Raw genomic sequence first — 25239 nt, 5'->3', positions numbered from 1 at the left:
GGAGCGCAGCTGTCAATAGAAAAGGATGTCTGACTTATCAATTTGACATTATTGCACAGGAAATGACAAACAAAGAAACAGTTCATTTCCATCGGGTAATATTACGACGAGAGATCAGCCGATACCTTTATTATGTCCATCAGCATCCATGGCACTTAGGAAAAAAAAAAACGTGGCATCAGCCAGCCGCAGCCAACTATCACGTACCGTCTCGAGGTCAATGCCATCCTTTTATCTCTTCGTATACACCTCACTGATTTCTACCTTATCGTGAACAGGGTAAAGCCTACTTTGATAATCATGAACGGTGGCAGATGCAGGAGCGAAACGTAAGCATAGGCCTCGGCCCTACCTATCCAGTTGTTGTTTCCGTTGTGTAAGGGGGAAAAAAAAACAAACATTTTGGCCTCAGACCTTTGAGAGTACGTCGTTCCGTGAACTTTTTGAACGGGCCTCGTATGCCATGCTTCGTCAACGTTGGGTGGTTTTTAAATGATTTGAAGGATTAACTTAAGCACCGTGAATAGAGCAGATACTGATGGGCTGCTGATCGGTTTCACTTCGTTGTTATCACAGTATATGGAAGAAATTATGGTAAACCCACCTGATGAGGTTAGCGTGCACCGCCATCGATGACACCGGCACAAATGGCGGAACAGATGGATTCTTCTTCATCGCATTGCATCGCATTCTCTTCCTGTGAAACTGTTTCATAGAACTGTGTCGTTTATGTACATTTTTAGCCACGTCGCAGACGCTGCTCATAGAGTGCACTCTGCTGTTGTTGTTGTTACCACGTCTTCTTCTTCTTCTTGTTGTTGTTCTTGCAGAGAAGACAAAACCTCAAAGCTCCACCCATTCTGGGAACCATAGCTCCACCCATTCTGGGAGAGCCTTCATATAAACAAATATCCACCATTTTATTAACTCGCATCGCTTTGAGGCCTGTTTTGTAGGCCCGTGGTGGCTTCCTCTCACAGTTTTCTTTCAAATCAAATTCGATATATCATTTCATTTTTCACAGTCGCTAACATAGTTTTAGACTCGGTTGAAAAAAAAACGGGAAGAAAATGCGATGAAAGTTGCCCTTTATAGAACGAAATGAATTCTCAAAGGCCTGTAACTTCAAGTCCATTGACATTTTTTTTTTTTAAATCGCGGCATGCTCAGTCATACACCGCCCGAAATAAGAGACGGGAAAATGCCGAGATATATATACAGTGAAACCTTGACTTACGAGTTTAATTCGTTCTGTGACCGAGCTCGTAACTCAATTTGCTCGTTTCTCAAATTAAATTTCCCCATTAAAATGCATTGAAATGCTATTAATCCGTTCCAGCCCGCCAAAAACTACACCAATTTTTTTTTAAATATACAGTATATATAAAAATATCTCGCGCTTTATATTTCACCTGTATGCAGCATACAAGTTGGCAGGATGGCCTGGACTGGAGGTATGCACACTTGACTCTAAACTGTCCAGCCTGGGTTTGAATCCCGACCCAGCTATAACCTGTCATGTCGGTGTTTCACAGGCAGGGTGATTCATCAATGTGTGTACCGCTAAACTGGGCGCCCCGTTTGCGTCCCATTAGTTGTTGGATGTTAAGGATCTCACCGTGTTTTCCACAAAGAGAAGGCGAGCTATCGCCGGCACTCTGAACAAGTTGTGGCCTGGCATGCTCTTCTCCTCTGCCATTATATACGTCCTCCTCGGCATCTTTTTCCAGAAGAGCCCTGTCTCGTCAGAGTTGAAGATTTGCTGGGGGATGTATCGTTCGGCTTCTATCAGTTCGGCAAAAGTTATAAGAAAATCTTCAGCTGCCTTCACATCCGCCTCACCAAGTCGACAACACGCACACCTCGCTCATGTTTTTCGACGATTGCGTGTTTTATATCCAAGCACATCATCCTCTTCTTCTTCTCAGTACTTCCCTTGGCACTAAATTTCTTAGGACCCATGGTTAAAACTAAGAAATTTTCCAAAATAACCAAAATGCGAAAACAAAGCAGCAGCTATATATGGCAGAGATGCTTGCACGGCAAGATAACCACGTGACCTGAACCCACCTGGTGGCGGGTGGCGTAAGCTCCAAAATAACCAAAATGCGAAAACAAAGCAGCAGCTATATACGGCAGAGATGCTTGCACGGCAAGATAACCACGTGACCTGAACCCACCTGGTGGCGGGTGGCGTAAGCTCCAAAATAACCAAAATGCGAAAACAAAGCAGCAGCGATATACGGCAGAGATGCTTGCACGGCAAGATAACCACGTGACCGGAACCCACTTGGTGGCGGGTGGCGTAAGCTCGTAACTCAGATCTCGGCTCGCATCTCAAAGCAATAAACCGCCCGAGCGACGGCTCGTATCTCGGAAAACTCATAAGTTGGTGCACTCGTAAGTCAAGGTTTCACTGTATTTTGTTTAAATCGCGGCATGGTCAGTCATACACCGCCTGAAATAACAGTTGGAAAATTGCCGAGATATATTAAAAATTCGTCCATTTGATGACAATCGTCACGATGAAATATTTAATTTATACGTCGTCACAATAATGTGGAGAGAGGAGCATAGCTTCGTTCACGTGTCGCCACACACGGGAAATTGCCGAGATATATATTTTTTTCAATCGCGGCATGGTCAGTCATACACCGCCTGAAATAACAGACGGGAAAATGCCGAGATATATTAAAAATTCGTCCATTTGATGACAATCGTCACGATGAAATATTTAATTTATACGTCGTCACAATAATGTGGAGAGAGGAGCATAGCTTCGTTCACGTGTCGCCACACACGGGAAATTGCCGAGATATATATATTTTTCAATCGCGGCATGGTTAGTCATACACCGCCTGAAATAACAGATGGGAAAATGCCGAGATATATTAAAAATTCGTCGCCACACACGGGAAATTGCCGAGATATATTTTCACTTTGCACAAAAATAACATCAAGTAATCGAATCAATAGGAATGTCCTGTGCTTAAAACATCGACGTTATAGGCACAGCTGCATCTAGGCTTTGTGTAACATCGACGCGGCTTTTGTTTTAATTAAAACTTTTTGTACTTGTTATTTTATTACATTCACGTAGTTTCACATTCTTGACTTCGTGGACCTTCAATCTTTTGTGGTTCAAAAAAATAAAATAAAGATGGATTCTTCTTCATCGCATCGCTTTCTCTTCCTGTGAAACTGTTTCTCCATTTAACGTTTCCAAAATCAAAACTTCAAAAACTTCTTCACTTCGATTCGAAAAAAGTTCAAACTTCAAAAAACGTTTCCAAAACGTCACTCCATTTAACTTTATTAAAATGACGATAAAGACCATTTGACCATCGCCTTCGCCCAGCAGACGCCAATACGATGGTGTCGTAAGATGGCGTCGTATCGGCCGATAATCGGATGCTTTTGGGTCCCAAAGTCGGCGAATTCAGATTTTTCGAGTATGGCTGTACGTGATAAACAAAGAGCGCGGTTCGTAGATGGAAAATGCATTAGTGCCGTGGGCATCGGGTCACTGGGTGCGGCGTAAAAGGGATAACAAAGTCGAGTCCTTCCGCTATTATTATATAGATTCATCACGATTAAAATAATTTATTTTGCAATTTGTTTGAGGTTGGAACCTACTGGACTATTAGTCACAGATAAGTGCGTAGTTACATTTCTCTTACCTTGGACAGGTACCAGAGGATTGTAATATAGTAAATGTAGCGTTGATTTAACAAAGGATAAATGCAGAGAGGACACAGAGATTTGTACATCTGTTCGTTTAACGTTTTCATTTGTGGGGAAGATATGTTAAGGAGGGATCAGATGTGGAAGCATTTCGATAAATTAAAACTTATTCAAGGTAGTCAGCACGGATTCATGTTTAACAACTTCATTGGAGTTCTCCGAGTCAGCTTCTCATTGGCCGGCCAAGGGGAGTGCAGTGGATGTAGTTTAACTCGACTTTCAAAAGGCTTCTGGTAAGGGCCCACACAGAACGGCTGTTGGTAGACTGGATTGTGGAGTAACTGGTAGAGAAGATAACTGGATTAGTGATGGGAAGCTGTGACTCGGAGGTTGTAAATTGTGGGGTACCCCAGAGATCATTTTGATGATCATTATTATTCATTCTTTACATTCATGAATTGGATAGTGGGGTTAAGAGGAGGCTTTTCAAATTTTCAGATAACACTAAACTTGGAGGTAAAACTATAGAGCAGATATGGAGGGCAGGATCAGATTCAGAAAAGTCTAGATACTTTGATGGATTGGGTAAAGGATTGGCAAATGTAGTTTAACATGGACAAATGTGCGGTGCTTGGGGTGAGTAAGAAAAAAGAAAGTAGGGATTATATAATACTAGGGACAGTCTTGGAGCGTGTCACACAGAAAGAGGATCGACCTGGGGATGGTAATAGACCAGGGGGAAGGAGGGGGAGGGAGAGGCTGGGTCAAGTGGTGCAGATAGCACAGTGCAGGGCAGGTATTGGTTAAGCTAACAGGGTTTTCGATTGTATTTGTGGGGACATAAAGGATAAACTAGAACGGCGCTCAGTAGAGAGCATACCTCTGCCTGGTGAACAGTTTACGTTTTGTATCTCAGAGTAGACCAGAAAATCACAATACAGAATTTATATGATGTAGAAACATTCTTCACCAAAATTGAATCGATTCTTCCTTGTCACACACACTACCTAACCTGTCCAACAAGTTTTGTCCAAATCCATCTGTAACTTTGAGATATCCTGCTATGTATCGTTTTTGGCCCCATCTCCCAATGTTGAAGAATCACTTAAAAATTAAATAATTCTCATATCCTAATCCATATTCAGATCTTCACCAAAATCTAATATATTTGTCCTTGTCAGACACCCAACCCTTCCACCAAGTTTCGTCCAAATCCGTCCACACCTTTTTGAGATATCCTGCTATGTATCGTTTTTGGCTCGATCTCCCAATGGTGAAGAATCGCTTTAAAATTCTAGTAGCCGGATCCGAATCCGGATCTTCACCAAAATCTAATCATTTTGTCCTTGTCACATACGCTACATCTCTGCCAAATTTCGTCTGAATCCGTCCGCAACTTTTTGAGATATCTTGTTCACAAACGGACAGACCGACAAATGGACAGACAGACAAACAGACAGAAACTGGTGGTTCGTCCGTTGCGCGTGGTGAGGGACCGAAGTGCTCAACTCAGACGGAGCCACATGGGTTTATTCTCGGACCGAACACCATGCAAAGAAGACACAACAAATGAAATAGCACAATAATGAATTTAATGAAATAAAACATGGCAAATTAAAGGTTGATGTTACAGTTTGTGATACCAAAGTGTGTGTTAACAAACCCCCCCCCCCTCACCACACCGTGGGTGTTCCACACCCCCATGGGTGACCCGTGTGTGTGTGTGTGTGTCTGTGTGTATATATGTGTCTGTGTGTATATATGTGTCTGTGTGTATATATGTGTCTGTGTGTATATATGTGTCTGTGTGTATATATGTGTCTGTGTGTATATATGTGTCTGTGTGTATATATGTGTCTGTGTGTATATATGTGTCTGTGTGTATATATGTGTCTGTGTGTATATATGTGTCTGTGTGTATATATGTGTCTGTGTGTATATATGTGTCTGTGTGTATATATGTGTGTCTGTGTGTATATATATGTGTCTGTGTGTATATATGTGTCTGTGTGTATATATGTGTCTGTGTGTATATATGTGTCTGTGTGTATATATGTGTCTGTGTGTATACATGTGTCTGTGTGTATACATGTGTCTGTGTGTATACATGTGTCTGTGTGTATACATGTGTCTGTGTGTATACATGTGTCTGTGTGTATACATGTGTCTGTGTGTATACATGTGTCTGTGTGTATACATGTGTCTGTGTGTATATATGTGTCTGTGTAGGTGTGTGTGTGTGTGTGTGTGTGTGTGTGTGTGTGTGTGTGTGTGTGTGTGTGTGTATGTGTGTGTGTGTCCCACCCACTCTCCCTCGTAAGTGTGTTCCACTCTCCCTCGTAAGTGTGTGTTACCCACACCCCACGGGTGACCCACGGGTGACCCGACTAGTTATTTCATAAATGCGAATACAGATGGTAAACATTATTTTGTAAACAGGCTGGAGTTCCTCAAGGCAGTGTTCTGATCTTCATCAATGATCTCTCCGAGTCTCTGGGAAATCCTCTCTTTCCGCTCCATACCTCATCCATCAGATCGGCAGTCTGCAGCCTCCTCACTCTTCGCAGACCTGGATAATATCACAAACTGGTCAAACAAGTGGAACATGTCTTTCAATCCTGACAAATCTCACACTCTTACGATGTCTCTCCGAAAAGACCATCTGGATAACCCTCCCATCTACTTTCTCAATAATCCTCTCTCATAAGTTCTGTCGCTCAAGATTTTGCGTCTCACTATCTGCCATGATCTTTCCTGGGAAAACCACATTTCCAAGCTGGCCTCCAAAGCCAGTCGCTGACTGGGCATCCTCCATTGTGCAAAGTCCTTCCTTGGCACACCTGAGCTCCTCACCACAAATAAAGCTTTCATCCGCAGCTTGATTGAATACTGCTCTCCCCTCTGGGCTGGTGGTCCTGCCTCACACCTAGCTCGGCTCCACGCTGCAGAAACCAAAGCTTTCAGAATCATTGGTATCTCCCGCGATGAAGCTGATTCTGAGGGCCTTTCACTCTCTCATCGCAGGCAGGTTGGTGGTCTTTCCGTCTTCGACCAACTCCTCTCCAGCCTCGCTCCCCCAGCTCTGTCTGCTCTGTCCCCCAAAAATTCTTTCAGGTCGCACAAGATCTGCCAACAACCCTCTTCTGGTGAAACTGCCCAAATCAAGACTCTCTGCGCACCTTCACTCTTTCATTCCTCTTTTATCCCGCCTCTGTAACAAACTCCCTCACTCTCTTCAATCCCACTCCTCCCTCCAGGTCTTTAAAACAGCTGTTCACCACCATCTCTTGTCTTCCCCTATACAAAACCTTGATCTTTTCTACCCCTTTTAATTCACCCCAGATCCACCTTTTTGAAATAGGTCGGTATTATTTCTTTCCTGGAAGTCCGAGCAGTGTCCATTTGTTTTATACCTCTCCCACCCCACCTGCTGCCCCCTTTCCCTGTCCCCTCCCGCCAAGCCCTCTCCCTCCCACAGATCTCCTGATGTCCCTGTTCTCTTCCGTTGATGTGCTTGTGTGCTTCCCTCTCTCTCCTCATCTTGTCTCCCGCTCCCTTTATTATATGTTTTATGTGTCCGTTTATGTTTTTTGTGATTAATGTTGGCTCTTTCACGAGCCTCAATCATGTATTCAAAAAAAACCATAAATACATATAGTGAACATATTATTTTATAAACACCAATACAGATAGTAAACATTATTTTGCAAACACCAATACAGATAGTGAACATATTATTTTATAAACACCAATGCAGATGGTAAACATATTATTTTATAATTACCAATACAGATGGTAAATATTATTTTATAATTACCAATACAGATGGTAAACATATTATTTTATAAATACCAATACAGATGGTAAACATATTATTTTATAATTACCAATACAGATGGTAAACATATTATTTTATAACTACCAATACAGATGGTAAACATATTATTTTATAATTACTAATACAGATGGTAAACATAGTTTTATAATTACCAATACAGATGGTAAACATATTATTTAATAATTACTAATACAGATGGTAAACATATTGTTTTATAATTACCAATACAGATGGTAAACATATCATTTTATAATTACTAATACAGATGGTAAACATATCATTTTATAATTACCAATACAGATGGTAAACATATCATTTTATTATTACTAATACAGATGGTAAACATATTATTTTATAATTACTAATACAGATGGTAAACATATCATTTTATAATTACCAATACAGATGGTAAACATATTATTTTATAATTACTAATACAGATGGTAAACATATCATTTTATAATTACCAATACAGATGGTAAACATATCATTTTATAATTACTAATACAGATGGTAAACATATCATTTTATCTATCTATAATTCCAGTAATCTCTGTGTGTTTGTTTGTCTGTGACCGCTGTTTCTCGACAACTACGGGTCCGATATACTTTAAACTTGCCAGGTATATTGCTGGGGACCCGAGGATGTGCCTTTTCAAGGTTTCATATTAATCGGACAATTACTTACCGAGCTATGTCCAAAAAACGATTCAACCAATCAGAGAGCAGCGAGCTATCGCGTGTGCCGAACGTGGCGAACACACTCTGCCTCGGATGGCACATTTGAGAGCGTATTCATTTATTTCATGTTTGCAAACTATGTTGGCGCTATGTTGGCGTTAAACTATGTTTTAAAACTAATAAAAACGAATTTGCGATTCATCGTAACTGCGATATACGACCTTCCGGAGCTCCCGTGAGAGCGTGCGCCATTACGGATAGTAATTCAATTAAAAACATAAAAACATTGTCCCAATTCAGTCAGAGCGAAGGGCGTTGTTTTAAGCGAAGAGCGTTTTATTTTTCCCCTTAAATTCAGTCGCCGGACGGTGAAAGCTTTTTTTTGGGGGCAGCTACTGGCAGCCACGTACGGCCAATCACAGGACACGTTGTTGTGTCGACGTGCCGTGTTGTTTTCCCTCGCGGTTTGGAATGTTTTTCCTTTTCATTTTTTTTCTCTTCTCTTTCTACTTGATGATGGTAGCAGTTCTGTACTCGCAAGCCGTTCGCCGTTCGCTTTGGCGTTGCGAATGGACCAAAACATTTCATGGAGCAAACCATTTCATGTAAAGCGTTCGCCGTTCGCTTTGGCGTTGCGAATGGACCAAAACATTTCATGGACCAAACCATTTCATGTAAATAGAGGGGGGGATATAATTTTAGATATAGATATAGTACGGGCATGCCCTAGCATGGGCATGAAAACATTTCATGGACCAAACCATTTCATGTAAATAGAGGGGGGGATTGTCACCGTACTCGCAAGCCGTTAGCTTTGGACCAAACCATTGCATGTAAATAGAGGGGGGGGGGGGGGGGATATACTTTTAGATATATATATAGTACGGGCATGCCCTAGTATTTTATAATTACTAATACAGATAGCAAACATATTGTTTTATAATTGCTAATACAGATGGTAAACATATTATTTTATAATTACTAATACAGATAGTAAACATATTGTTTTATAATTACGAATACAGATGGTAAACATATTATTTTATAATTAGTAATACAGATAGTAAACATTATTTTATAATTACGAATACAGATGGTAAACATATTATTTTATAAATACCAATACAGATGGTAAACATATTATTTTATAATTAGTAATACAGATAGTAAACATTATTTTATAATTACAAATACAGATGGTAAACATATTATTTTATCATTACTAATACAGATAGTAAACATATTGTTTTATAATTACGAATACAGATGGTAAACATATTATTTTATCATTAGTAATACAGATAGTAAACATATTGTTTTATAATTACGAATACAGATAGTAAACATATTATTTTATAATTACTAATACAGATGGTAAACATATTATTTTATAAATACCAATACAGATATTTTTTTTTTTTTTTTGTGTACTGAGTCGAGGCTCGTGAAAGAGCTAACATTTATCAAACAAACAAGCAAACAAAGTATATAAAAAGGGGAGCGGTCGACAAGATGGGGAGAGAAGGGGAGGAAGCACACAAACACAACATTTGAGAGCAGGGACATCGGGAGATGTTTTTGGAGGGAGAGGGCCTGGGGGGAGGCAGGATAGGTATAAAACGCAAGGACACCAAGGACTTCCAGGAAAGAAGTCAAAAGTCACCTCAAAAAAGTGGATTTGGGGTGAAATTAGTGGGGGTAGAAAAGATCAAGGTTTTGGATTGGGGAAGATAAGAGATGGTGGTGAACAGCCGTTTTAAAGACCTGGAGGGAGGAGTGGGATTGAAGAAAGTGAGGGCGTTTGTTCCAGAGGCGGGAGAAAAGAGGAATGAAGGAGTGAAGGTGAGCAGAGAGTCTTGATTTTGGCAGTTTAACCATAAGAGGGTTGCAGGCAGATCTTGTGCGACCTGCAGGAATATTTGGGGGACAGAGCCCAGAGAGAGCTGGGGGAGCAAGGCCGGAGAGGAGTCGGTAGAAGACGGAAAGACCACCAACCTGCCTGCGGTGATTAAGTGAAAGGCCCTCGGAGATAGCGTCATCACGGGAGATTCCAATGATTCTGAACGCTTTGGGTTCAACAGCGTGAAGACGAGTTAGGTGTGAGGCAGGAGCACCAGCCCAGAGGGGAGAGCAGTACTCCATTGAGCTGCAGATGAAAGCCTTGTATGTGGTGAGGAGCTAGGTGTGCCAAGGAAGGACTTCGCACGACGGAGGATGCCCAGTCGGCGACTGGCTTTGGAGGCCAGCTTGGAAATGTGGTTTTCCCAGGAAAGATCATGGCAGATAGTGAGACCCAAAAGCTTGAGTGACAGAACTTCTTGGAGAGGATTATTCAGAAAGTAGATGGGAGGGTTGTCCAGTCGGTCTTTTCGGAGAGACATCGTAAGAGTGTGAGATTTGTCAGGATTGAAAGACATGTTCCACTTGTTTGCCCAGTCTGTGATTTTGTCCAGGTCTGCAGAGAGTGAGGAGGCTGCAGACTGCCGATCTGAGGGATGAGGAATGGAGCGGCAGAGAGTGGAGTCATCAGCAAAGAGATAGAGAGGATTTTCAAGAGAGTCAGAGAGATCATTGATGAAGACCAGGAAAAGCACAGGGCCCAGAACACTGCCTTGGGGAACTCCAGCCTGAACAGGAAGAGGAGATGAGAGAAACCCATTCAGGGCCACACGTGGACGACGACTAGAGAGGAAGTCTGTCAGCCATGTGTGGAGATTTCCATGGATACCAAAGGAGAGTTTGATGAGCAGAGCGGGGTGCCAGACTGCATTGAAGGCACGTGATATGTCGAGGGAGACAGCTCTAATTTCCTGTTTGGCATTGAGGACCTCCATCCATTGTTGAGACAGCAGAGGCAGCATGTCCAGAGTAGAGTGACCTGGTCTGAAACCAAATTGATGATCAGAGATCAAGCCATTGGAGAAGAGGAAAGATTTCATATCCGAAGCAATGATGGATTCCATGACTTTGCTGATAATTGGGAGAAGGCTGATTGGTCTGTAGTTGCTAGGATGTGTTTTTGCACCTTTTTTGTGCAAAGCGGTGATGTTGGCTGATTTCCAAGCAGATGGCAGTTGAACTTGAGCAAAAGAGGGTGAAGAGAACAGAGAGAGGGAGTGAAAGATCGGAAGAACAGGATTTTAGGACCCGTGGGCTGATGCCGTCAGGTCCAGTTGCAGAATCAGAATCAGAGTCGAGGGTTGACAGAAACTTTTTCACCTTGTCAGGAGGAAAGGACACGGAGTCCTGGAGCAGCCTGGGTACGACTGGGTATGGTGGGTACAGAGAGGGATGGGTTTGGGACACAAAATTAGAGGCAAACACAGAGTGGAGGCATTCAGCTTTTTCACGTGCGGAGTCAGCTGTGTAGCCGTTTGAGGTAAGGGAGGGGATGGAGGGGGAACAAACACCAGAAACAGATTTGACCAGACGCCGCCAGGATTTGGAAGAGGGACACAGATAAGAGAGTTCGGTCTTGAGAACGGAGAGATATTGTTTCCTGGCACTCCTGAAGGTGGACACACACTTGTTTCGGGCTTTGTGAAAGGAAATGAGATTTCCTTCCGTTGGATTTGCTTTCCAGGAGACGAAGGCAAGTTGTTTCTGGGCAACAGCCTCATCACAAGATTCCGTGTACCATGGACGGGAGGAAGGGTATGACAACTGAAGACGAGATGGGATAAATCTGTGCATGAGAGAGAGCAATTTACTTTGGAAGAATTCCCAGGATGAGTTGATGTCAGAGGTGGTAGAGATGGGAGACCAGTCCAGATGATTGATGGCTGCTTGAAGACCGTGCCAGTTGGCGTGAGTGAAATGCCAGACTCGACGACGCTGAGCAGGCTCCCTGAGAATGGTCAGAGAGATGTCCACTTTAACAAGGAGATGACCAGATGATCCGATTGGAGCAGAAGAAGAGCAGCAGACATTTTCAGGGAAGTTAGTCATAACCAAGTCCAGAAGAGAAGATGCTCCGTTGACTGAGATCCGGGTCGGGAAATTGACAGATTGTGTCAGTCCCAGTGAGTCGCAGAAGTCCTTTGCTGAGGAGCCATGGCTGGTGAGAGAGGTACCCACACCCAGCCAACTGGCATGGTGACAATTGAAATCACCACATATGAGGAAGAGAGAGTTGGGATGAGTAGATAGAAGTTGGTCCATATCATCAGACAGCGAGATGTAGATGGAGTCATCACTGTTTGGTGGACGGTACAACACACATATGAACAAGAGGTGGGAGCAAAGTTGAAGCCGTAGCCAGAGGTATTCCTGGGGGTGAGGTGGAGAGAGTGCAGTGCAGGGCGAGTGAGGAAGAGAGTTTTTGATAAAGATAGCAACCCCACCTCCAGGACGAAGCTCAGGTCTATCATACCGGAGGAGGGAGTAACCCAGGAGAGATACTAAGGAATCAGAGACATCATGAAGGAGGAAAGTTTCTGTTAAGCAGATCACGTCTGGTTTGACAGAAGCAACCTGTATGGAGAGATCAGTTAAGTTTGAACGAAGGCCCCGGATGTTTGAGGTCCACACCGTTAATGAAGAGGAAGGGGGAGCATCGGATACAGAATGGGGGAGGAGGGGTAGGGTAAGATGTGGAAGAGGTGGAAGAGGTAGGGAGAGCAGTTGAAGGTGTGTCAGAGATTTCAGAATAGCTCGGAGAAAGGGAAGGATGGGGCAGCCAAAAGGTTTGATGGTGATTGGGTGAGGCACAATGAGGTGTTATTTGAGGAGGGGGAAGAGCGAGGCAGAAGGTTGGGGGAGATGGAGGTGAGAGTTGAAAGGGGGAAGAAGTGGGGAGGACGCTTTGAAGGGGAGTGAGAGGGGGGGAATTGAGAAGAAATGAGGGTGGGGAGATTTGAAGGGGAGGGGCGAGGGGGAGTTTGGGAGGGAAGGGACAAGGGGAGGGATTTGAAAGGGATTGGATATGGGGGAGATTTGGAGGGGAGGGGTGAGGGAGGAGTCTAGTAGGGGAGGGCTGAGGGGGAGTCTTGGAGGGGAGGGGTGATGGGGAAGATTTGGAGGGGAGGGGGTGATGGGGAAGATTTGGAGGGGAGGGGTGAGATTGGATTTTAGAGAGTGTACAATTAATGGGAAACGAACATTTATTGCAAAATGAGTTTCTTGTGACCTTCGAGTTAAAAATACGTTTAAGGACGCTGGATGGAGGCTGGAGTGCAGGAGAGTTTAGGGAATGTAGAAAAAAGGCACTATAGGAGATGGAATTTTTTTTGGGGATGAATAGATTTGGTGAGCAAGTCGAAAGCAGCCTTTTAAAGAAGAAGAAGAAAAAGGTGTTATAATATATGACGGAATACAGAACTTGAGGGGAAAGTGTAAACATTGAAGGTTAATAACAGTGAAAACTATCTGGGGAAATGGGGGAGAAACACGTGGTCGAAGAACGAACGAACAAACGAACGAATAAGAATGAATAAACGAATGAGAACAAAGAATAAGAACAGAGAAGGAAATGGTTTTTTTTGTTTTTTTTGAGTTGAGATTTACACTAGGAAGTAGGCTATGGGGTGAAAAGACTGGGAAAAGCAGAGAACGAAAGTTATTGGAGCACAAACGGCGGACCGCTGAGAGAAAAACAAAGCCTCAAGGTTGTACACTGTATAAGGCCTCAAGACACGACACAAATTAACACGATTTTCAATGCAGGTATGAAAGATTTGCACCGAAAATCTTCCTCGGGACACAATATACGTACACACACCATAAAATAAATACAGTAATGACGAAAATACAAATGGGAACAATTACTTAACTTCAATTTCAAATCGCTCGCGACGCCGCAAAGGCCTTGCTCGCGATGCGGCAAACAGACGATTAATTTATGAAAGATAAACACCGAGAAACTTCCAAGGTGCACACTATAACTTCACACACCAAAAGATAAATACAGTTTCGACAAAATACAATTGTGAACAGACTTAACTTTGAAAACGTGGAGACCGTGTGGAGCTTCGAAAATCCCTGCCGCCGTCTCCAAGATCTCGCGAGATCTCAATGGTAAACATATTATTTTATAATTACCAATACAGATGGTAAACATATTATTTTATAATTACCAATACAGATGGTAAACATATTATTTTATTATTACCTATACAGATGGAAAACATGATTTTATAATTACGAATACAGATAGTAAACACATTATTTTATTATTGCTAACACAGATAGTAAACATTTTATAATTACTAATACAGGTAGTAAACATATTATTTTATATTTACAAATACAGATGGTAAGCATATTATTTTATAATTAATGATAGATAGCAAACATATTATTTTATATTTATGAATACAGATGGTAAACATATTATTTTATAATTACTAACACAGATAGTAAACATATTATTTTATATTTACAAATACAGATGGTAAGCATATTATTTTATATTTATTAATGCAGATGGCAAACATATTATTTTATAATTACTAATACAGATGGTAAACATATTATTTTATATTTACGAATACAGATGGTAAACATATTATTTTATATTTACGAATACAGATGGCAAACATATTATTTTATAATTACTAATACAGATGGTAAACATATTATTTTATAATTACTAATACAGATGGTAAACATATTGTTGTGGTTCTGTCGCCGGCCATCTCCCCTTATCAAGGGGGGATTAATCCCCTTGTTTTTACTGACCTGGCGCGAACCGAGACCTATTACGTCCCTTCCGGACAGTGCAAAATAGGGTTTCGGGAACAAATTCTCGCTCATACCTAAGTACTCGCGCTGCCCTGGAAGCGAGGAAACAAGCCTCGCACGAACCACTTGAGGTTGGAATACGCTGAGCGGTTTGCGTACACGTGATCCGCGCAGTTATAATTAATGGACCCCGATTTGAGCGATCTTATTCGTGCCACGCTTAGTCAATGGAGAAATCACGGGAACGATCGAATTCAGAAGAAAGGAAGAACAGATTGATTTTATGGTTATCACACGTATATACAGTTCAGGACGAAGAGACACAGGGAAATCCTTATACAGTCTTATTCTTAATTCCAAAGACAACGGGCCCGTCTCACACACTCACACGGGGTATTGCAGATGGTCAGGTGTTCCCCAGCGCGTCCAAGGATGGTTCTCGTTCAGCTCTCCACGGTCCCCGGCACGTCCGCGAAGATGGGGATCGGCGAAGACAAGGCTACGTAGCGCGTCTCTTGAGCAAAGGCGATATATCGGGGCAAACGGAGGGACGGCTTTTACGGCAAAGGCGGGACGGCTTTTATGGCGAAGGGCGGTTATGCAGCCTCGTTCACTCGCTTGGCTTGAATGCTCAAATTCGTTATAAACCGCGCCTGGCTGCGCCCGCGTATCTCTAGCGGCCACCCCTTCTTCCTCAACCCTTGTGTTGGTTAGCGCACGCGTTCTTATTCGATCGTCAAGTTCAACAAGCCGTACAATGCAAGCCCTCTCTCTCTCCTTTGCAAGTCCTCTTCCCCCGGCAAGTCCTCTTCCCCCGGCAAGTCCTGTTGAGGGCTTTGCGCATCGGGTTATATAGGCCCGCCCTGCGAGCCTTCTGGAACTCACCAGACTCTTCTCACAACGCCCTCTGACACAACCACCTCTGAGCTCTGATTGGTGGCTCATGCTTACCGTTATCGCCTCTGCCGCCCCTGACCTCAATGCCGCCCCCATCTTTTTAGGCCTACCTCGTGTTAACTCGACTAGTGAGTAAGCAAAGGGCAGCGAAAATGGATTGCGCCTACTGAGGTAGAATGGTTTGCCGAAGTAGGACCTATTCTCCTGTCTTTACACAACGCAGGATTAACACTGGAAAGGGCCTACTCTCACACATACCAAGAAATAACTATACCACAAATGAGGCTACATGTTACTTGTGTGACTATCTATGGGGGACAACCTTTAACCTTTATTGAGCTCACTGTACACATCTCAAAACCGTAGCAATATTATTTTATAATTACTAATACAGATGGTAAACATATTATTTTATAATTACTAATACAGATGGTAAACATATTATTTTATAATTATTAATACAGATGGTAAACATATTATTTTATAATTACTAATACAGATAGTAAACATATTATTTCATAATTACTAATACAGATAGTAAACATATTATTTTATAATTACTAATACAGATAGTAAACATATTATTTTATAATTACTAATGCAGATAGTAAACATATTATTTGATAAATACGAATACAGATGGTAAACATATCGTTTTATAAATACTAATACAGGCGGGAAACATATTGTTTTATAAATACTAATACATATGGTAAACATTATTTTATAATTACTAATACAGATGGTAAACATATTATTTTATAATTACTGACAGATAGTAAACATTATTTTGTAAACACCAATACAGACAGTAAACATATTATTTTATAAACACCAATGCAGATAGTAAACATATTATTTTATAATTACTAATACAGATGGTAAGCATATTATTTTATAATTACTAATACAGATGGTAAAAATATTATTTTATAATTACTAATGCAGATGGTAAACATATTATTTTATAATTACCAATACAGACAGTAAACATTCTTTTATAATTACGAATACAGATGGTAAACATATTATTTTATAATTACCAATACAGATAGTAAACATTCTTTTATAATTACGAATACAGATGGTAAACATATTATTTTATAATTACCAATACAGATAGTAAACATTATTTTATAATTACGAATACAGATGGTAAACACATTATTTTATAATTACTAATACAGATAGTAAACATATTATTTTATAATTGCTAATACAGATGGCAAACATATTATTTTATAATTACCAATACAGATGGTAAACATATTATTTTATAATTACCAAAACAGATGGTAAACATTATTTTATAATTACCAATACAGATAGTAAACATATTATTTTATAATTACGAATACAGATGGTAAACATATTAGTTTATAATTACTAATACAGATGGTAAACATATTATTTTATAATTACTAATACAGATGGTAAACATATTATTTTATAATTACCAATACAGATAGTAAACATTATTTTATAATTACGAATACAGATGGTAAACATATTATTTTATAATTACCAATACAGATAGTAAACATTATTTTATAATTACTAATACAGATGGTAAACATATTATTTTATAATTACCAATACAGATAGTAAACATTATTTTATAATTACTAATACAGATAGTAAACATATTATTTTATAATTACTAATACAGATGGCAAACATATTATTTTATAATTACCAATACAGATGGTAAACATATTATTTTATAATTACCAAAACAGATGGTAAACATTATTTTATAATTACCAATACAGATAGTAAACATATTATTTTATAATTACGAATACAGATGGTAAACATATTAGTTTATTATTACTTATACAGATGGTAAACATTATTTTATAATTACCAATACAGATAGTAAACATATTATTTTATAATTACGAATACAGATGGTAAACATATTATTTTATAATTACCAATACAGATAGTAAACATATTATTTTATAATTACTAATACAGATGGTAAACACATCGCACGTGACAAAGTCGAATGCCTCAACTCTGTGTTTGCCTCAAAATCTTGTGTCCCAAACCCATCTCTCTCTGTTCCCACCCTTCCCAGTCAAACCCAACTGCTCCTGGACTCTGTGTCCTCTCCTGACAAGGTGGAGGAGTTTTTGTCTAACCTCAACTCTGATTCTGCAACTGGACCAGACGGCATCAGCCCACGGGTCCTAAAATCCTGCTCTGCTGCTCTATCTCACCCTCTCTCTGTCCTTTTCACCCTCTCTTTTACTCAAGGTCATCTGCCATCATCCTGGAAATAAGCAAACATTACCGCTTTACACAAAAAAGGTGCAAAAACAGATCCTTGCAACTACAGACCAATCAGCCTGCTCCCAATTATCAGCAAAGTCATGGAATCCATCATTGCTTCGGATATGAAATCTTTCCTCTTCTCCAACGGCTTGATCTCTGATCATCAATTTGGTTTCAGACCAGGTCACTCTACTCTGGACATGCTGCTTCTGCTGTCTCAACAATGGATGGAGGTCCTCAATGCCAAACAGGAAATCAGAGCTGTCTCCCTCGACATATAACGTGCCTTCGATACGGTCTGGCACCCAGCTCTGCTCACCAAACTCTCCTCCTATGGTATCCATGGAAATCTCCATGCATGGCTTGCGGACTTCCTCTCTGGTCATAGTCAACGTGTGGCCCTGAATGGATTTCTCTCAACTCCCCTTCCTGTTCAGGCTGGAGTTCCCCAAGGCAGTGTTCTGGGCCCTGTGCTTTTTCTGGTCTTTATCAATGATCTCTCCGACTCTCTGGAAAATCCTCTCTATCTCTTTGCTGATGACTCCACTCTCTGCCGCTCCATTCCTCTTCCCTCAGATCGGTAGTCTGCAGCCTCCTCACTCTCTGAAGACTTGGACAAAATCACAGACTGGTCAAACAAGTGGAACATGTCTTTCAATCCTGACAAATCTCACACTCTTACTTTGTCTCTCCGAAAAGATCGACTGGACAACCCTCCCATCTACTTTCTCAACAATCCTCTCCAAGAAGTTCTGTCGCTCAAGCTTTTGGGTCTCACTATCTGCCATGATCTTTCTTGGGAAAACCACATTTCCAAGCTGGCCTCCAAAGCCAGTCGCCGACTGGGCAATGGGCATCCTCCGTCGTGCGAAGTCCTTCCTCGGCACACCTGAGCTCCTCACCACATACAAGGCTTTCATCCGCAGCTCAATGGAATACTGTTCTCCCCTATGGGCCGGTGCTCCTGCCTCACACCTAGCTCGGCTTCACGCTGTCGAAACCAAAGCTTTCAGAATTATTGGAATCTCCTGCGATGAAGCTATCTCTGAGGGCCTTTCACGCACTCACCGCAGGCAGGTAGGTGGTCTTTCTGTCTTCTACCGACTCCTCTCCGGCCTTGCACCCCCAGCTCTCTCTGTGCTCTGTCCCCCAAATATTCCTACAGGTCGCACAAGATCTGCCAGCAACCCTCTGATGGTTAAACTGCCGAAATCTCGGCTCTCTGCTCACCTTCACTCTTTCATTCCTCTTTTCTCCCGCCTCTGGAACAAACTCCCTCACTCCCTTCAATCCCACTCGTCCCTCCAGGTCTTTAAAACAGCTGTTCACCACCATCTCTTATCTTCCCCCATCCAAAACCTTGATCTTTTCTACCCCCGCTAATTCACCCCAGATCCACCTTGTTTGAAATTCCAACTTCTTTCCTGGAAGTCCTGGCAGTGTCCATATGTTTTATACCTCTCCCACCCCCCCCCCCCTTCCCATGCCCCCACCCCAATGCCCTCTCCCTCTCACAGATCTCTCGATGTCTCCATGTCTCTCGGTCCCTGCTCTCAAATGTTGTGTTTGTGTCCTTCCTCCTCTCTCCCCATCTTGTCTACCGCTCCCGATGTTATATGTTTTATGTGTCGGTTTGTCTTTCTGTGTGATTAATGTTCGCTCTTTCACGAGCCTCGATCTTGTATACAAAAACAAAACAAAAAAAAAACATATTATTTTATAATTACTAATACAGATAGTAAACATATTATTTTATATTTACGAATACAGATGGTGTTGAAGAACAATTTTTTGTACATAAACAAAGTCATGAACACTTGTAAATATTTTAATAACACTGGGAAAAATACTCATTTGATTACAACACAAATACATTATAGAACTCACAGCACAGGATTCACAGCACAGGATTCACAGCACAGGATTCACAGCACAGGATTCACAGCACAGGACCTGGGTCGGAAATGAGCATTCTTCACCGATTGCGCGAACCTAGCTCATTCTATATCATTTTGAACAATAGGGGAATGATGACTGTGTCTCCAACGTAGGAGGGGATATGGGGGAGGAGATCGGGGGCCGAGGGATTCCGATAAGGGGTTAGGGAGGGGTAGACGGGGATCACTGATTACTAGTCTTCCTGGCGCCATGAGGGTCTGCTTTCCATCGCAGAACTCACAGCTGTCCAGTGGCCGCTCAGTCTTCCTACTCAAACTGCACGTTTTGAGAACCCATTTGATCTTAAAATAAATTACGATTTAACTTTTGCCTATACAGATGGGATGCCGGTGATAACTCACTAGCCCTCCTCACACACATGTATGTCCTTTTATAATTCCACAATATACATACATCCTTAATAATATAATTACTCCTTTCCTACAAGGTCATTATGAACTTATAGCATAGTGCTATTAAGATTCAGCAAATAACTAAACTATTTCTATCTCATTGTCATTTTATTAATTAAGTGGGTCAGGGACAAGTTTGAATTTGACTGCCTGCGATAACTCGCCGACCCGAACAAATATAGAGGTCTTCTATAATTCCTCAATTTTTTTTTTTTGTTTAAATTAAAACAATTAATTTAAATAACTACCTACAAGGTACTCAAATTACAAATTGTTTATATGTACCATTAATCTAAACATCAATTGCAAAATACTCAAACTACAAATTTGGTAATCCAATTTTCAATACCAAAGGCATACACCGTCATCCTGGAAGAATCTGATCATAAAACATTTCTTTGTTCGTTGACTCTTTCCATGTTGATAATTCAGTTCATTTCATTTGCATCACAAATATCTCTGCAAACAAACTTCACCTTCACCAAGACACAACAATTTTAATTTACCATTTTAAAATAATAAAGCATCTGCAACATTTGGCAATTATTCTTCGAAAATACGTTTTGCTTCAGAACAAATGTTGACTTTCTATTTGAAAAGAAGAGGCTGATCACTTTTGTTTGAAATTCAAATATGAAACATTTTCTTCTGATGTCTTAATAGCACCTACACTATTTCGCGTAGGGTTTCCGCTGTTGTGATAGCTGGGCGGAGTCATAAACTGACCCTGCTCTGCATGTAGCATCCTTGCCACTCTTGCTGTGAGCCATAGTAGATTTGAACAAGGCCTTCGTCCAGTTGTTGACTTGCCTCCTCACTCATCGTGAGTGGCCAGCAAGTATTGATGTGATGTTGGTTGACCAGCAAGATGTGGAACAGAGATGCCAGATGCATTCACAACGATGTTAGGACCATGGTGTTCAAGTTCTCCATGGTCCATACCAGTAGCAACCAGCAGAATCGTGCACAGCCATTGTAGAGGAAGAAGCACAGCCGTCCACTTACAGCTCCGCGCTGGTTCCCCGGAAGTTGGTGGAGCAATGACACAAGTCACCGCATCCAGTAGAAGTTGCAGGTAAGATGTCGTCGTCCCGCAATTGCTGACGTGATGAATGTTCGAGGCATTCGAACAGAAGCAAGTGATCGCTTTTCTTCCATACGTTGCAGTGTGATCCAGGCAAGCGGTCACATAAATTTTCCTTGGTAAAGGTAAGCATCCGTTTCCAATCTTGCAAAGGAGAATGCCTTCATCATTCTTTGAGAAGGAGAGTGTATGCCAAGAAAACCAAAGAAGTACATATGTGGATACCAAAATATTTTTTAATTTCGATGATTATCTTGAAGAAATGGTGCATTATTTTAAAAAAGTGCAAGGGTGCCAATATTTTTGGCTACGACTGTATGCCCGATCGATCCAGAATAAGTTGCAGTTTCTGTAACTTATCATAAAAAAGCAATGCACCAAGTTTCATTTCAATATGTTACAGGGTAAGGGGAAAAAAAAGTCTGGAAAATTGATCCTTGTATAATGCATGATATTTTCCAATTGTCCAAAAAGGGCATAACTCTGAAAAATTGACGAAACACCCTGAAACTCAAACTTGTTCTGTAACCGATTATAACGAGATGGTATTCATAGAATACTTACCCTGCGCAGTCACCTTGGTGCGAGCCAACTCTGTTTTTGAAGTGTTTTTCTTCTTTGATCCAACCTCTGCGAGATCACGTGAGCGATAAAATCATAAATTTATATTCTGTAATATAATTGTTGCGTAGATCACGCTCAATAAATTTCAAACTGATCAGACGAAGTGTTGTCCCTGTCAAATTATGACATCATAATTACGACACCAATTACCTCATCGTTCACAGCACTTCTTCCCCATGTGTAGTTCTTTACAATGACCCATTTTTCAATTTTTTCCATGGAGCGATTTTGGAGATAAAGAGGTGGAACGATTTTCCAAGGTGGTGTCTGTGCCACGTGACATATGACGTCATAATTATGAATTTTAAAAATGATACAGGCGGAGGTGCTCCTATGGTAAAAATTTCGTGTCAATCGGACCAATGTTTGCCGAGAAAAATGAATTTTTAAAATGCAGACACACCACATGTATGCAACCGAATGCCTCACCCTGCTTTTCGCTTCGTGAGCGCAGGGTAATAAAGCCATGTAACATGCTTCAGTTGAATATGTTAACGGGTATGAGAAAAAGGTCTGAAAAACCACATGTGGGATGGACAGACCGATGGAGAGCAAACCTAAAATCCCCGCCGGTGAAACCCGTAGGGGACTAATAAGTGCAGAAGAGATCTTCAGCCGAATAGACAGTGATATGACCAGAGGACAAAGCCCGAGTTAAGATGGTAGTAAAACAAGGGTCTTTCACTCAGAGATTTGTTAATGCGTCAGTGAAACACTTCCTGAAAAGGGAGTGCTTTCAAATAGAGCGGGTAAGATTGAACTAGAAAAAATGGGGATAGAGGGGCACATGGATGTTGGCAGGTAGATGGCTGATATATATTGATGGATGATTGGATACCCATGTATTGATTGTTTCTATGAATATTCTATGTAAGTATTTTATGAATACCATCTAGTTATGATAGGTTACAGAACAAGTTTGAGTTTCAGGGCGTTTCGGCTGTGAGAGGGTCTCGTGAAACGGTGAATTTGTCAGTGTTTGTTCATTCCTCATCCTACAACCATGTTCATCTCTTACCTCTTTACCCCAAAAATTGTGCATATTCGTATTGGTCTGCCAACCCGATCATGAACAGCCCCTCTCGGACCCGCTTCCCAACCTTTGACCCTGTAGCACGATGGGTTGCTAAGCAACCACAGACGCTATCTGAGGTGATCAACTGAGGTATGGAACGCTGACAGAATCAGATGCAGAACTTGGGTGTGGATTAATCTTGGGGGTAGGCAGAGGGAGGAGTGGAGTCATGTTTGCATACTTATTATGTCGATCGGCCCTAATATGCTTGTTTCTTCTTTAGGGCACCAGATTCTGCTCCTCTTAAGAGCAAAATGATTTATGCAAGTTCGAAAAGTGTGATAAAAAGGAAATTCACAGGTATGTAAAATCCAACTCTCATGAATTGTTTTCAGTTATTTCATTGTTGATAAGTGATGCATAGTTTTTACTGAGTGGTTGGTGTGCTGGGAGTCCTGGAATTCAGACCAATTCCTAACAGATTACTTGCCTATGGCCATCGATCTCATATTATAGGCATCAAGCACGAATGGCAGGTGAACGGGCTGGATGATATTCAGGATCGCTGTGCTCTCGCAGAAAAGCTAGCCTGTAATAAGGTCGTGTCTCTAGAAGGAAAACCCATCTGAGGTCTTCACCTCGATTCTGCATTTGCACCGAACCGCATTCCAGCTGGACACGGTGCACGTGGGATCGTGATATCGGTACATCTATGGCTTGTGATTTATGTTGTAAGAAAGCGCAGGCTCGACCTTCCTGCTGCCTGGTAGAGGCTGCCACGTGCCGTCCATTGCTCGTTGTCTTCCTGTCAGCCGGCTGTAAAAGCCAAAGGAGACCAAAGGTGTCCCTTTGCCATTGGACGTTTCAACAAACTTTCAATGCATGTTGTGTCTGCACCAACTTTATATACAGCAAAATGTTTCCAAAGTTTTGTTGTTGCTCAATGTAGAAAAAGCCAGATTTCGCCCCCCCCCGCCCCCCCTCCCCACCTCCTTCTCCGATATTCTGAACAGGATATACAGTGATTGAATTTGTGGAGAGTTGTAGAAGTAGAAATATAAATTAATGTTTTCTACCGATCAGCGTGATCCTGATTCAACATTGCAATAAATCTCAGCTGACAGTTCCTTTTGTGAAATGCGGGTTTTCAAACAAATTGTGAAATATTTATAACCTGTGTAGAAGATTTCAGTGTTTATCAAATGATTATATGAACAGATTTTCTTGATCACCACGAGTGGAGCCTTCAATAAAACGGGGATTTCTCTAAATGTGTTTGCGTAATGGTGGACTGATCTTTTTGTCCCAAGAATGTTACTCAAGTACTTCTTCCACTCAGGTCTTCAATTACGGGCACATTTAAAACATTTTTTAAATGAAACTTTGTCTATAAAATCAACATCAGGGGATACCTGAAATATGTTGTAGTTTTTTCGGGATTTGACTCCCAGTTTATGCCCCAAGGGGTGGAGACTTGGGGTCACTGGGGTCAAAACGGAAGATGTTTTTTTTAAATCAAAATTTGATCTTGTGTCATTTCTGGTGGAACTTTAAGCCATTTTAAAACTTTGCTTTAGTTGGGAAGCGTGGGGATTTGCGATGGCGTGCCATCTTTTTCGATCTTGTTTCATTTGTGATTACATTGGCAGATATAGTGGAAATCGGGCAAGGATCATGAAGGAGTGAGGTAAGCATTTCGGAATGACGTAATGAGTAAGGATCGGTGGATTTGGGAAGACCACGCAGTGCAAATTTCACTGTGGGTTAGACTGGAGCGGAAGGTCACGATGGGTCAGCGAGCAGGAACCCGGAGAACACAAGGAGGAGCCGCAATGGGGGTGAGGTGAGGAAGGTGGGAGTTGACGAAGGTCTAATGGGCATTGGGTGGGTGTTATTGAAGGTGTTATGAGGTGGAGTGGCGAGGGGGGGTCCTCTAAGATTTAATGAAGCTGTGAAATAGGGGGCACGAAAAACAACCGTCTGAACAAACAGCAGCAGCTGCAACCGTCCTGCCGACATTGCGGGTTGCGGCAATCGCATTCCCAGATGTCTACCTGAGCTGTTCCCATTACCACCAAGTGTTTTGTCTGTCGACTGTTTCCGA

General features: G+C 41.4%; 1 long non-coding RNA gene across 1 annotated transcript in view; it reads left to right on the top strand.

Moving 5' to 3' along the window:
- Nucleotides 1-24402, top strand: part of LOC144893539 (uncharacterized) — a 47691-nt gene extending 23289 nt beyond the window's left edge. The window contains exons 2-3 of the long non-coding RNA XR_013624442.1: nt 23419-23495; nt 23652-24402. This is a non-coding gene — a long non-coding RNA (uncharacterized LOC144893539). The remainder of the gene's footprint in view (nt 1-23418; nt 23496-23651) is intronic.
- Nucleotides 24403-25239: the final 837 nt, after the last annotated feature.

This window comes from Myxine glutinosa, chromosome 9 (assembly GCF_964187855.1).
Source record: "Myxine glutinosa chromosome 9, kmMyxGlut1.1, whole genome shotgun sequence".
Lineage (NCBI taxonomy): Eukaryota > Metazoa > Chordata > Myxini > Myxiniformes > Myxinidae > Myxine > Myxine glutinosa.
This window is presented reverse-complemented; position numbering and strand designations above follow the sequence as displayed.